Source organism: Pholcus phalangioides, unplaced genomic scaffold (genome assembly GCF_987345545.1).
Source record: "Pholcus phalangioides strain wild (caught in Gottingen) unplaced genomic scaffold, Ppha-v1.0 ptg000017l_1, whole genome shotgun sequence".
Taxonomy (NCBI): Eukaryota; Metazoa; Arthropoda; class Arachnida; order Araneae; family Pholcidae; genus Pholcus; species Pholcus phalangioides.
In genome coordinates this window covers 60,161,727-60,173,864 of record NW_028301610.1, presented here as the reverse complement: position 1 = coordinate 60,173,864, position 12,138 = coordinate 60,161,727, and positions in this window count along the sequence as shown.

Below are 12,138 nucleotides of genomic sequence, written 5' to 3'. Positions count from 1 at the left end.
TGGGATCGTTGTCCCTAAAATATGCTTCACGGCATTGTTTTGCATCTTGGTAAGGTACTAGGTGGAAGAGCAATGATATGTCTCACCAAATAGATTTATTAATTAAATAGTGTGCCAGTTCATTAAAACATGCAATTTTTCACTATGTTATATATTACATTATTTTATTTATTATATTTATTTATTTGGGAATACGAATGATTGTGTGAACTTAATCAATCTAGCTGTCTCTAACTGTAAGGTAAGCTTAAGCCCCGTTCGAATGTGACAATATTTCGGTAGCATTGGGAATGCTAGCACCCGCTTGACGACTTTTTTCCTTCGTAAGGAAGGAAATGGAGAGCAGTCATTGGTAAAAATTCTTGAAGAATTTTGCATGGGATAATAGATTCAATAGATTCAATAATTGCATGGGAGATCAATAATTGCATTGGATGCTATTTCCCATGCAAAGCCGCTTGAAAGGCTTTTAAAAGACTCTTAGTGCAGCTTTGTTCCCATGTGAATGGGTCTTTATATACTGCGATTTAAGGCACTGTGGAAAACATTTGGAAAACGTACTGGAAGCATATTGGAAAACATTTGGGTTGGCACCGCGTAACCAGAAAAAAAGAAGTTCGGGAACTAGAGTGATCTTTATGACCATATGAAAGGTTCGGGAGAAAAGAGGTTGGAAAAAGGCCGAGGAGAGACAGAAGTCGCGAGAAAAAGAACGGAGTGAGACATTCACAAAAGAGAGAATAGGGTGAAAGTTGGTACTGAAGGGACATGACGGTTTCGTTGGGGATGTTGGCTAATAATTGAAATAAAGTGTTGTTTTCTCCTTTTGGGAGTTTAGAACCCAGTTATTTCGCCTTGAAATCGCAGTAAAAATACAGTCGAGGACCTGCGACCGATAAGAAGAAGACGGGGAAGTTTATTCCATGTTTTAGGAAATGGAAAGATAGCATCTGAAAAAGAGAGAAATGCGAGATTTTCCAGGAGCAAATTGTGAGTGGTCTTTTGTTGCCATTAAAAGGAGATGTAAAAAGAACAGTTGGAAGTTACGATTAGCTGAGCAAATTCGGAGGTTGATAATCATCGATTTAGAACCAATACTATAGGAAGCTGGATACAGCTATGTTTGTCGAGTCAGAAGATAGGAATGTAAAACGATTGTTATTTCCCGTTTTTCATGATTTTTCGTGTGGGGTTGGGCCATTGATTACTGTTCAAATCTAAAAAAAAACAATAGTGTATATACGTATAATAGTTTCAATATTTTTCCTACCAATTTTCACAATGTAACACTCCCACAAAACACTGGAGATTCATTGATGGTATAATTAATAAAACTGATAGTCATAATAAATTATTTTCCTCCGATTCTGATCTTATTTCTCTACCCCAAAACTTTAATTCCCATTTTGTTAATATTTCCCCACTCAATATCAACATAAATGATGATTTTAAGCAATACATGAAATCGAATTGTCACTCAATATACCTTTTTCCAACAACTGCTGATGAAATCTTGACAATTATTAAAAAATTTCCCACTTCTGGATCCTTTGCAGAAACAATCAATACCAAGGTCTTGAAAATTCTACCACATAATATTTTGAATACTCTCTCAGATTTAATAAATATATGTATGGCTAGTGGTAAATTTCCGAGGTTTTTAAAATCAGCTATCGTAACCCCCATTTATAAATCTGGAGATCCCAATGATTTTAACAACTTCAGACCCATCTCAGTTTTACTCTCTATCTCTAGAGGAGCGAGACAAATGTTATCAGAAATTGTTATGAAATAAATTTAAATTGAAAGAAAATTCAGTTAAGGAGAGCGAAATTTTGATTTGAAGAATAAAATATTCTGATAACAATTAGGGAAGCCTGCCCCCACCTCCTCGTGGTTCGCGCCGGGTGACCTTAAGATCGGCAAACGGGGGAGGTTTGGCTTAGTCGAAACAAAAGTTCACCCGACGAAATTGAAGACATGTCTGACGCAGGAAGTAGCATGAGTAGTGAGGTCTCTGAACCAAGAACTCAATTAAGAGCAATAAGCAAAGTAAAGAAATTAGAAGAGGGAGTCCAATCCCTGGGTCATATTTCCAAAGTGACAAAGTACGCTATGAAAGCAAAAATAGATGAAATCTTGGCGGAATTTAGGAAAGTTGCAAAGACGCATGATGAACCGAGTAAAGAGTTAAGGGAATTGCGTAAAGTTCTTTCTCACTTAATACAGCAAGTGAATGATCGAAAAGAATCCGGGACCAGTAGTGTCAATTGCAGAAGTCTGATTTAGAAGAAAGTTTTCAAAAGCAAATAGAGGAGCAATCACAGTTGAAAAGTCAATTGACAAATCTTGAGAATGCATTGAAAGAAGAGTATAAAAAAGAGGTGATATGAAGATAGACTATGAGTAACAAATTATTGAATTAGATATTTTATTGGAAGAAAGAGATAGAGAAATTAGTGAAATACAAAAACAGTTGAATGAAACTAAAATACAAGCACTCCATATTGAAATTGACTATGTGAGTAAAGAACAATATAATAAAGTCATACAGAAACATAATAAGGAAAAAGAAGGAATGAGGCAGAAATTTGAGATAGAATTAGATAAGATGAAAAAGGCTATTGACTTAGCAGAAATAGATAATGAAGTAAAGCTGTTATTAAATAAAGAAAGGGAAGAAAATTTTAAGATTAGAAAGGACCTAAAGAATAAAGAACGAGAAATTAAGGAGCTAACTAAAAAAGTGGAAGATTTGGTTCATTTGGAAGAAGTAAAGGATTCGTACCTTGAAGAAATACAGATAAGGAGAGAAATGACGGATAGAATCGAGGAATCGTTAGAAAGATCTGTGAGAGAAGAAATCGATCAGTTTGCTAGAGCAGGTGTAGAAACTCAAGAATTAGACTTAGCTGAGCTTTATAGTAAAAGAGTGACAACACAACATGCTATTGAGGAACTTTTGTGTATGGGAAAATTAGGAGAAAAGGGTATGGAAATGATAAAGAAAATTAGACAAGGACTAGATGAAACGCTTATGTTGGTTTTTAAAAATATAGGAGAGATATTAAAGATAGTAAAGAAAAAAGGAGAGGAATTTCAGAGGGAAAGTGGTCCTAAACCTCTTGTCGAAATCAAGAGAATGCAAAGAGAAGAACAAGAAAGAGATGAAACTCCCATATCTGAAAAGAATGAACAGGTTAAGAAGAGAAATCTACTTAGGATAAAACCTTTAGAAGAAACAGGAGACACATTAGAAGCACTAAAAGAAGATTTTAATCCTACTAAGGATAAAATTAAAATTAGGGATCATTGGACAACAAAGCGAGGAATTGTGGTGATTGAAGTGGAAAGTAATCAAGATATGGATAAAATGCAAAAAGAATTAGAAAGAATTGACTTAAGAGATATGTACAAAGTGGAGCAAACTAAAGGTAGAGATCCGAAAATTATAATACATTTAGTAGACAAGGACATAGCAGAAGATGAACTGTTGGAGGCAGTAGGGAATAAAATAGACGAGATTGATAAAGAACAAATACGCGTGATTTATAAACATGACCTCAGTATGGGAACAAATTGGATTATGCAAGTAAATAGTGGTGCTTTTAGGAAAATTATGCACAAAGCAACTATTCACTGTGGATGGAAGAGTTATAGAGTGAAAGAATACCTTAAGCCTTTACAATATTTTAGATGTTAGAAATTTGGACATATGGCTAGGATGTGTAAACTGAAAAGTATCTGTAAAAACTGTAGCGAAGAAGGACATTTGAAGTCTGAGTGTGTAAAAGAAACAACATGTAGTAATTGTGTGGAATTCAACAAACTGAAAAAACTAAATGGGATACTTCGCATTTCTGTACGACAGTGAACTGTAAACTGTATCAAAGAAAGATTGACAAACTTAGAGAGGGAACGAATTATTAAATTTATTAATAATTCAATCTTTAGTGAAATGAACATTAATGTTGTTATTCCCACCATTGTTAAAATTGTGAAATCGAGAATTGTAGATATGTAAATAATGAACTAAACTTTTTTTATGTTTAAAAGTGCAAATTGTAACTTGTTCTTTTAATAAATTCTGAAATTTGTTCCAGTCACGGGGTTGAGCGGGGACCCAGGACAGGGATAAATAGAAAAGTAACGTAAATAATTTTGTTTTGAATTTAAATAATTTTATGACACTGGTGCGAGTTGCCCCAGACCAATTTCTCTCTTACTGGGCTGGGTTCATTCGCAACGTCGCACAGTGGTCCAAATCGGGAAATTAGCTGGGAAAAAATAAAAAATGAAGTTTTTGCTTCGGAGAAAAAAACCATATGGGTGTGTAGAGAAATGTCTGGTGCATCTTGAGGTGATATTTGTTTCGTGATATTTGTTTACATCGGGGGGGTTCCGGGGGGTCAAAGGAGGGTAATGACTGACTCAGATGGGGCTCTCGCCGAAATGTGATGAAAAGCTTAACTTCCCTAGGTTGTCATTCGGTTGCATTTGAGTGGAACTATGAAATTCTTTTTGCTATTCATTTTTAGTTCTTTGTCCTTTTCGGTTCGATATTTTCCAAGCTCCGAGTAGAGGAAATAATTTTTGTAATTCGTCCTTGAAGTTTGGCTTTTTTTTGAGTAGTTTTGAGCACAAAAAGTGAGTTATAAAAAAAGTTTAACTCTGTTCAATCGTGAAATGTTTTTTCGGATGTTCTACATGTTGTTAGTGAACGTTTTGCATTATGCGTAGCCGCCCCCAGCCGCCCCTTTTTACGTAAGAAATTTTTGAAATGGCCTTATGTGTGACTCGTCTAGAGTTGTTTGACGTTATTTGCGCTAATGGTGGGTTGAGCTTGCCTTTTAAAAAGTCTGCAGACCTGTTAATCCAATATATTGATGAAAAGTCAAAATTCGAACATAGCCTGAAACTCAAGAGTAGTAAGTTTCGTTTGAAAATCAAACGTTTCATCAGTTTCTTATCAAAAAAGTGGAGATCTAGTAACAAGACCTTGATACGTTTCCTCGACAAAAATTCAGCATGGTTACAAGGGAAAATAGCTATTCCATCCAAAATAGTCCAGAAAGATCGGAGCAGACCTCAAAAGAATTTCGAAGATAGGGGCCCGAGGACCAAGAAGGCAAAAATAAAAAATCTCTTGGAAGAACATAGAATCAGCGAGTTGTGCTGTGCAGCACAAGCCAGTCTTACATCATCCGGCCAACGTACGGCCTCTAACATGAAATAGATGTCGCAAAATTTAGAGAGTTTGCAAACACTACTGCAAAGCTTTATGTGTAACTTTACAGTTGGTTTTACGTGCCAGTTACTGTTCACAAAGTTTTGGTTCATGGTGCAGATGTTGTAAAACATTTGCTACTTCCCGTTGATCAGTTGACGGAGGAAGCACAAGAATCCAGACATAAAGACTATAAGCAAGCCGGAGAATATAGATCAAGAGAAATTTCACGTCAAACAACTAATGAAGATTTGATGAACTATCTTCTTATATCATCAGATCATCTAGTATCTTCTATAAGAGAACTCAGCACAAAAAACTGCCCCAAAAAAAGGGAGCATTGCCAAAAGAGGTTTTGACTTTGCTGAAATTTAGCGAGACAGAAAAAGGGAGAAAAAAGCACATCCTCAGAGTCTTACAGTGATTGACACTACGCATAAGGTGGGTGCGTTTTAGGTAAATTTTTAATTTATATGCAAAATTACTGTACATAAACGTAAATTAATTCCGAGAATGAAATAATGTATATTTTTAAGTGTTTGTAGAATCGCGAGTATAAATTTGTAAAAATTTAATAATCAGCGGAGTTTTGTTGTTTTTTATGAAAAATTTCATTCCGATTTGAAATGTTCAATCGGTGATCAAGCCCCCAAATCATAGATTTTGTTTATTTGCACTGTTTATTTTTAATGTTTTGTGTTATAAAAGAATAATTTATTATTTTTTTGAATGAAAATCTTGATTTTTTTACATATTAAACTTCAATTAAGTGTTCCCCCCAGTTTTCACGGCAATATTTTGTTTAGAATGTGCTTTGGTATTACTATTATTTTTTAAATATTATTCGTGATAAATATGAGTGATGTATTATTATTTTGGGGACAGTCAATCAGAAAAGTAGGAAACATCAGTAAAAGATGGAAAGATTAATGAGAAATAAGTAATTATGTCATTGAAATGGAAAGAATTGCAAAAATGTAGAAAACGTAGTAATCATGCCAAAGTGGTTTTAAAATTACCAAACGTTATTATTATTCGATTATACTTCTCAGCCTGTGTGGATGCCTATTTTTGATGTGAAGCAAAAAGAATTTTTCAAAAATATTCATTACTTTTCGAGAAAACATTTTTTTCCTCCTAAATTCGCTATATTGACCACTGTGCGTCGGACCTTCAGAATTAGCGCATGCCCTTAGGGGCGGGACGCGTAAACTCGATGAGCTTACCCTCTATCTCAAAAATATTTGAAACAATTATCAAAAATAGAATTTTTTTCTTTCTTGTCACATTTCACTTTCTTTTCTAACAATCAGTTTGGATTCCTTTCTAATAAAAACATAGAAACTGCTCTACTAACATTTACTAAATTTATTGCTGAAAATATTGATAAATCTAAAAAAACCATTGCAATATTTCTTGATATAAGAAAAGCATTTGATAGCGTGAATCATCATATATTACTCAATAAGTTGTCATGTATCGGAATCAGAGATAATGCTTTCAATCTAATTGCCTGTTATTTAACCCATAGAACACAATCAGTCAAAATTCACAATAGTCTTAGCACCCCATTGGAAATAGTGAAGGGCGTTCCTCAGGGATCTGTCTTGGGACTATTATTATTTTTAATATTCATAAATTCATAAACATAAATGGCAATATCATAACTTTCGCCGATGACACAGTATTACTCTATTCATCTGACGATTTCCAATCTCTAACTAACCTAATCAATACTGATTTAATTAAAATCCGAAAGTGGTTTGTTGCTAAAGACCTTCAGATAAATACATCAAAAACCAAGTTTATAAATTTCTCTTCTCAATCTAACATTCACTTTCACCCTAATTCAATTTTCCATAATACCAATTGCACTATTAATTCTGATTGTAATTGTTCATGTGTCGAACAAATCACTACAATTAAATACCTTGGCATATACATTGATCACAATCGTAAATGGAAGATTCATGTCAACTACTTGCAAAAAAGACTACAGCTAGCAATTTATAAATTTTACTATCTCAAACCTTACTTGAATCAGTCGTTTTTACTAACTCTTTATATTACTCCTTATTTTACTCACTCCTACTATAAGATTAACTCTCCGTCTGGGGTTCTGACTACCTTTCAACACTTTACCCTATAACCAGCCTCCATAAGAGAATAATTAGAATCATCACAAATAATTTTACTGCACCATCAGTACAACTTCGTCAACATCTTGGAATACTTACATTACGTCAATTATATTTCTATAAATCTATTCTCCTCCTATTCGAAGGTCAATTCTCCTTGCCTTTAAATACATCTCGATCTTCAAATAGACTAAATAATGTGTATTCACTTCCGTTACCTCATAAAACACTGTTGAAGAAACATTTCACTTATCTTGTCCCAAAATTCTACAATACATTACCACCAGAAATCACTCACAATACTAATTTATCATCCTTTAAAAAATGTGTCAAGCAATACAAGTAGTATGACCAGTAGGATAGCACCTCTGGACGGCCTTGACCACAAGTGGGCGTGTCCCAAAATCGTGTTGTTGGACGGAGGTAGTTTAGGAGGGGGCGTGACATCATCTTCCTTGGCCCCAAGTAGGATAGCACCTCTGGACGGCCTTGACCACAAGTGGGCGTGTCCCAAAATCGTGTTGTTGGACGGAGGTAGTTTAGGAGGGGGCGTGACATCATCTTCCTTGGCCCCAAGTAGGATAGCACCTCTGGACGGCCTTGACCACAAGTGGGCGTGTCCCAAAATCGTGTTGTTGGACGGAGGTAGTTTAGGAGGGGGCGTGACATCATCTTCCTTGGCCCCAAGTAGGATAGCACCTCTGGACGGCCTTGACCACAAGTGGGCGTGGCCGTGTTGTTGGACGGAGGTAGTTTTGGAGGGGGGCGTGACATCATCTTCCTTGGCCCCAAGTAGGATAGCGCCTATGGACGGCCTTGACCACAAGTGGGCCGTGTTGTTGGACGGAGGTAGTTTTGGAGGGGGGCGTGGCGGCCATATTGGTTGGTCGTGTTGTTCCACTATGGGTTTCACGTGACCCAGAGGGCGCTACTCATTCAATCCCTCTCCCTACAGAACACTTGTTGTCACGTGACCACGTTACTGAACTTGCGATCACGTGACCCTTCTTGGATGGACTTGTCCATGTCGCCACTAGATGGCAGCACTATTTTAATTGATTTTAATCATCCATTTTTTTTCAATTTTAAAAGTGTTAGGTGGTCTAGACCTGGGTTCGAACCTGGTACTTCAGGATGACAATCCACACCGTTGACCACTGGACCACCGACACTTACCAATACGTTCCTTAATTAGCTATAGTATCTATTTATGCAATATTGTTGACCCTATACAAGAAATTGTTATCGTTAACAAAAATAATGTTCCACGTTAATTTGACATTGGGTTGATCGAAGTAAACATGTATCTGTTACCATGGTTACCCGACATGCTGGTTGGTCACGTGAGTAGTATTGGGGCGGTTTGGCGTAATTTTTCGGCACGCTCACTAGTGATGGTCCTTCCTTCTGACCTTCAGGTCTCATCGCTCCTCCCCCTCCTTCCTCTTCGTGGGGGGGGGGATGATGATAATGCTGCTTTTCTTTCCTTACGTTGATGACGCTAATTAATCATTAGTGTACAAATTATGCTGCTTCGCTCTGGGGCTATGACTATTTCCGCCACTAGATGGCGCCACCGGAAATGTTTCCTATTTTCGCGCGTTTTTGACCGACTTCCTTTTTTTAGCCGGATTTCGCACCTTTCGAGCCAGACTTCCTGTCGCCTGGAAAATGTCCGATATATTTTCCGGATCTCGCACCTTGCGAACCAGACTACCTGTCTGGGAGAAATGTCGGATATATTTTCAAAATCGCGGTTGGTCCGATTTATTTGGAAATAAAAAAACTGTTTTCAGAGACCTTTCGAACCCATGGCAGCTTATAAAGTACTTCGTTCTCCAGGCTAGTGTGCTAGCCACCGAACCAATTAGACTTGCTAGGCCTTATGAAATAAGTATAAAAAAATAAAAGTAATAGTGCGTATAGCACATTTAAAAAAAAGTATATTAAAAAAACAACGCTCCTATGACAAACACATCGCTCCTAATTTTGATGATCTCAAAGTATGCCTATGATCGAGGCTACCACTCGTCCACGGAGTTATTGGTGAAAAGGGTGAATATCGTGAACCATCTCTACTGTTTCTCAATTATTTTCACACTAATTTTCCACAAATTTTTTTTAAAATAAATTTTAAAAAATTTTCTCAAGATGTTGATCACATTAATGACCATACTAGGTGGCAGCACTACCGATACATAAATTTCGTGAAAATTATTCACTACGTCGTTATAACAAAGAACTTTTATCAGATGTCCCGATTTTCTCTTTGGGCATGAAGGTGCTGTATTAGAAATGAATTTAAAAGAGAAAAAATTAAGTCGCCAAATTACGGCGAAAATGCCAATTATGGCACAAAACTAACCAAGATTTTTCTCTAGCTGTTTTCAATCCCCAAGTTGAAAAGATATAGTTCGTTTTTGGTTGATGATGCTAATTAACCATTAGTGTTCAAATTATGTTGCTTCGAGAAGAGCCTTTTTATAAACAAATATTCAAGTTAATCAAACATGATCCAAAAAAAACGCTCACTTCCCAGGCGTTATTATTTTTACCCCTCTTCTTCGGGTATTTAGGAAATTAAATACAAAAAATAAGAGAATATGCACACACACACACACATAAAAGTTTTCATTGTCAACATTTCTATATTTCCTTCCATAACGAAACGAGATTTGTAACAACACCCATAAAACACGCATGCTTTAAACATATTGCTTCTCATACCACATAAATAAGAAACATATTGTGTCTTCCCGCACTTTATTATTTTATTTCTATATTCCATTCAACCACTTAAAAATTATTTATTTCACTTGTTTTATTTTCATTGATATTATTTTTTTAATTTATATATATTTTTAGTGTTTCATTATGTCACTTTATTCGTGGCTTTTATTTTATCACTTTTGTTTTATTTTATTTTTATTTACTTCAAACACTTAAAAATTTATTTATTTCATTTTATTTTATCCAACTTATTCTCTATTTAATTATTCAAACTTTTATTCAAAAACTTTAATATTTTCTATTTAATTTTTATTATCTTAGTTTCATCATATTATTTTCGTTTCGTTTATTTTTCAATCATTCAAAATTTTATTTTTTAATGTTTCATCGTTTATCTATTTGATTTTTATTATATTTGTATCAACATTTTATTTTTCATTTCTTTATTTTTTATCGTTATTATTTCATCTATATCGTTTTTTCACTATCTTTGTTGTTTTTCAAATGTAAATCTACTTTTAGTTTTTCATTATATCACTTTACTCATGCTTTTATTTTAACAAATTTATTTTTATTCATTTCAAACACTTAAAAATTTATTTATTTCACTTTATTTTACTTTTTCCAACTTATTCTCTATTTAATTATTCAAACTTATATTCGAAAATTTAATTTTTTCTTTATTTTATCTATATGATTTTATTATCTTAGTGTCATCATTTTATTTTCAGTGTTAGCTTATTTTTTCTCTCATTTAATTTATTTTTATATTCCATTCAACCACTTAAAAATTATTTATTTCACTTTATTTCCATTGATATTATTTTTTTTAAATTCAAGCCTTTCCAACTTATTCTATATTTTACTTTTACTAATTATTCAAACTTTTATTCAAAAATTTTAATTTTTCTTCATTTTATCTATTTGATTTTTATTATCTTAGTGTCATCATATTCTTTTCATTTCGTTTATTTTTCAATCATTCAAAATTTTATTTTTTAATGTTTCATCGTTTATCTATTTCATTTTTATTACCTTTGTGTCAACATTTTATTTTCTTTATTTTTTTATCATTACTGTTTCATCTATATCGTTTTTTCATTATCTTTGTTATTTTATTTGTATTATATTTGTAACCATTCGATTTTTATTTATTATATTATTACACTTTTATTCACTTAAAATTGTTTATATATATTGTGTATATATATATATATATATTTTTTTTTTTTTTTTTTCCTTTTATTAAAATGTTATATGAAAAATCTTCACGCGTAGTTCAAAAAATGAGACAGACTACAAGTTTATTCAGTTCAAATATTTATGCATATCAAGATATCGATCGCATGCTCGATAAGTTTATACATTTGTTTTTAATTTAAATTAATTCCTTTTATCGTCGGTGTGTTATTGACAAAAACGCGAATGTCGTAAATTGTATTACATTTCGTGAAAAAAAAACACCATCACCATGAGGTTGGGAACGAGAACAGTTTCCTCTAAATTTGAAGCTGGGGTCGTCGTACACATACAGTGCAAGGCTAGATAAAGTGATAGTTATAATCACGGACACAACGATGATCCCGATCAAGGCTTTCCCGGTCTCTTCGCGGCTAAAAAAATTTCTCTGGGCCGTCACAGCGCTATCCTTTGGCACGTCTTGCATAACTCTGTACTTATTACGATCTCCACTGGAAGTTACAAATGCTAGCGGGATTTCAGCAATTAATATGCTTCATTATGAAAAATAGATGTTGTCTTTCTAGTGTTAAACTGTATTTACGTTGAATTGCGCATAAAAACCGTGTCTCTGACATGTCTCAATGAACAAAATTTTCATAACTTAAGAAAATATTCATTTCCTGCCGTTTTATGAAATATCAATGTTTCTTACATTTCTGCTGAAAATATTTCTTATGTTTATCAATCCGGGAAGTTACTCCGGCTTACGTACTATAAAATATTATATCTATATGTTTATTCGAGTTTTTTTCATGAATTTTACGTTCCTTAGCAGACATTGTTACCACGAGAGGCATGTTT